The following is a 4,217-nucleotide window of genomic DNA, read 5'->3' as shown; positions in this document are numbered from 1 at the left end:
AATCTTGTGGTCTATTAAAATGATGGAAACGATTGTTTAAGTTAAACTAATGAACTCACCAACCTTTTGGTTGACACTTTAAAGCATGTTTATTCTCAGGTACGAAAGAAATCTTCCGCTGTGTATTTGCTCATTTTATAGATATTACTTGGAGTCATTCATGGCATATTTCAAAAGACGTTGCATTCGAGTCGTCGAGTTCATCAAGATTATTATCAAGTCAATTATAGTTGGATATATTATGAAATGGTATGCATGCCTGTCAACTTTCGATGTAATGAAAGTTTGTCTTTTCAAAAACGAATGCAATGTTTGTAAAATGTATCATATAGAGGTCAAGTATCTCGCGATATAATCAACTGTTGTGAATCGTTTATAATCGATATGGACTTCGTCCAGATGGATTAGGACGGGTCTTCACAACCGTTACCCACTTTACGGACAAGAGATACACCTAGGTCTTTGCACTTACGAAAATTGAAGACAATATCAACCCAAACCCGATTAGTTTTGCAACCGTGACCATCCAGTCCGAGTTTTTCACCATGGATAGCCCCTTGAGGAGGTTAACCCATGTTGATCCCACAGAGTGCATAGACCGCCAAATCTATTTTAAAAGAAGAGAAAGATTGAATGCTTTCAAGCTACCAATACCCAAACCTCCTTTGTCTAAAGAAGCAAGAATGGAGTTCCAATTAACCCAATGAATCTTCTTCGAGTTATCTTCGGATACCCAAAAGAAAGATGAGCGAATACTTTCAATCTCATTTAAGACCTTTAAAGGAGCTCGAAATAGAGAGAAAAAATTGTTAAAATATTTAGTGCAAATTGCAAAGAAGAATCAAAGTGAAGTTGCTAAACCAAATTGTCAAAAGTAAGCTTGAATTCTTTTGATTGATTTGTTGGCCAACTTTTATCTATGTTATTTGGTTTGGTTTTATGTTTGATTTAGTTGTTAACTTGCTCTAATATGTGTATTAGTTGAAGTGTTTGATCATTATTTTTGTACTTTTTTCTAGTATTTAAGCATGTAACTTGTAAGCATTTGAAATTATCAAATCCAACACATTCTACTTTCACTTGTTCATTCTTTTAGTTTACTAAACTTACATTTCCAGCAAGATATCTAGTTGTTTTATGGTATCAGAGCTTGGTTTTAAAATTAATCTTTGTGTGCAAATACTCAAAGTTACAAAGCTAAATTCTTGCTATCAAAAATGGAAGTTTCAAATGTAAACAACGGTGGTATGATCAACGGCATGGAAAGACTTGTAGGCAACAACTACAAGTACTGGAAGATGTATATGGAAGCTTATCTCTAAGGCAAGACCTATGGGAACTTGTGGCCGGAAGTGATGCCATAATTCCCGTAGAAACTCTTGAGCAAGGCGAGTCACGAAGAAAATGGAAGATCAAGTGTGGGAAGGTGATGTGCAGCGGGGTGTATATAAAATAGCTTATATTTTACTAGGAAAACACTATTAAATACGATACAATTTTACACAAGATATTTATTTATTTATAGAATGGATATACTTAAACCTTGCTACAACACTTATAGGCAGTGTACCTAATCGTACAGTAGTGTAGTTTTTAGTAAGTCCGGTTCGTTCCACAGGGAAATCTTTAAACAAAGCTCAACGCTATATTAGTTTACTTTTATAAAAATACAAATATATATATAAGTAATATTATTATTATAAAGGGGGGGTTTTTACCGTTTAATGACCGGTTTGTCGATTTTAAGACTTTAGTCGCAGTTAAAACCTAATGTAAAATATTGAATAAATAAAAGACTTAATTTAAAGCGTAAAGTAAATAACGATAATGAAATTGCGAATAATAAAAGTGCGATAAAATTGCGATAATTAAAAAGTATGATAATTAAAAGTGCGATTAAATAACAATAAATAAAAGTGCAATAATTAGAAGTGCAATTAAATATAAAATAAAGGAAATTAAATATGAAATAAAAGAATTATGCTTATTTAAACTTCCGTAATCATGATGTTTGACGTGTTGATTTTAGTTTTATGCCCATGGGTTAATTGTCCTTTGTCCTGGATTATTCAATATGTCCGTCTGGTTTTTGTCCATAACAGTCCATCAGTCATAAATATAAAGTGCGAGTGTCCTCGTCAAATTATCCTTATACCCGAAGTTAAATATTCCAACTAATTGGGGATTCGAATTGTAACAAGGTTTTAATACTTTGTTTAATGAATACACCAGGTTATCGACTGCGTGTAAACCAAGGTTTTACTACTTTGTTAACAATTACACCAATTACCCTTGAATGTAATTTCACCCCTGTTTTAATTATTCTAGTGGCTATTAATCCATTCCCGTGTCCGGTTAAATGAACGATTATTCGTACATATAAATACCCCGCCCATCGTGTCCGATCGAGTGTATATGGTAATTTATAGGGACGCCCAATTGTGAATCTTTATATTAACATTAACAAACTTTCATTTAGTTAAACAAATATAAAGCCCATTAATAGCCCATAGTCTAATTTCCACAAGTGTCGTTCTTTTGTCCAAACCCCAATTATGGTACAAAGCCCAATTACCCAATTTTAGTAATTAGCCCAACATCATGATTACTTCGTTTTAAATAAGCATAATAATAACTTAGCTACGAGACATTAATATAAAAAGGTTAAACATAACTTACAATGATTAAAAATAGCGTAGCGTTACACGGACAGAATTTCGACTTACACCCTTACAACATTCGCTAACATACCCTTATTATTAGAATTATAATTAAAATTAAAATTAAAATTAAAATATAAATTATATATATATATATCGTATATATTGAGAGAAGAGAGAAATAGATTATGAAATTTGATCAGAATTCGGTTTGCTTTATAGCCAGAGTTGAATTTTGGAGCTCCGCGACTCGCGGCAAAAACCCCTTCAAACTCCGCGAGTCGCGGAGGATGTATTTACAGCTCACACCCTTGGAGTTTCTCTGCCGACGGTTTTATATATATAAATATAATATATATATAATTAATATAATTAATTATATATTATATTATATTTATATACATAGTTAACTTGTAATTTTTAGTCCGTTGCGTCGAGCGTTAAGAGTTGACTCTGGTCCCGGTTCCGGATTTTCGAACGTCCTTGCGTACAATTTTATATTTTGTACTTTGCGTTTTGAATCTTGTACTCTTGTAATTTCGAGACGTTTCTTATCAATAATTGGAACCTTTTTGATTTTCTTTTGTACTTTTGAGCTTTTTGGTCGTTTGCGTCTTCAATTCGTCGAATCTGTCTTTTGTCTTCACCTTTTATTATTTAAACGAATATCACTTGTAAATAGAACAATTGCAACTAAAAGCTTGTCTTTCTTGAGGAATAATGCTATGAAATATATGTTCGTTTTTAGCATTATCAAATATTCCCACACTTGAGCGTTGCTTGTCCTCAAGCAATATTGTCTTGAAATACTAGAATCACTTCTTTATTCTTCACACTTTGTACATCAGTGATTTCTATACGGCGGTATAAACAATGGTAGTAACGATATGGTTTACAGTCCCACATGACTATAAAAATTTAGATCCATTAAGGAAATTGGATCTTTATGAAAACATTTGATCTTTTGAAAATTAAATCTAGTTTTTACCCTAGATAAGTTTTCCGGGATAACCCTTTACCGGTGTTTGCAAAATATTTTTGTGGGTTTGGTGGGTTTCAGATTTGAAAATTTTAGCTCAAAACTTGCGGTTTTGTGTCACCCACTTGCTAACCTTGTATTTGGAAAGCAACACGTCCAGTTTACTTGTCCCGTATATTACCTTTCGGTAAACTACCGTCCGGTTGTAAAGGAAAGCGTTGAACAAGCAACTGTTAAGGCAATGTCCCGTGACATGCTTTTGATTATGGTCTATAACGTGTCGGACGCAATTACTATCCTTGGTAGGAGCAATAGTAAAGCTCACCCTTATAATTTGTCGGTTTGACACAAGGTCCTGTCTTTGACCATGTTATGCAACCACCGTTCTTACGGTTGACACCCGATTTGGCTCAGGTGACCTAATGAATTCCAGGTGAATTCCTAGGATTTTACGTTCAATGGTAATGAACGCATTGAAAATAGGGTTTTCAGAAAACAAATCGGTTTGTAATTTTGATCAAAATATTTTCTCGTTTAAGCTCGAGTTTAGATATCATTGAATTCCATGAGTTTGTAAT

Source organism: Rutidosis leptorrhynchoides, chromosome 1 (assembly GCF_046630445.1).
Source record: "Rutidosis leptorrhynchoides isolate AG116_Rl617_1_P2 chromosome 1, CSIRO_AGI_Rlap_v1, whole genome shotgun sequence".
Taxonomy (NCBI): Eukaryota; Viridiplantae; Streptophyta; class Magnoliopsida; order Asterales; family Asteraceae; genus Rutidosis; species Rutidosis leptorrhynchoides.
The sequence above is the reverse complement of the archived record's forward strand: the minus strand, read 5'-3'. Positions refer to the sequence as shown.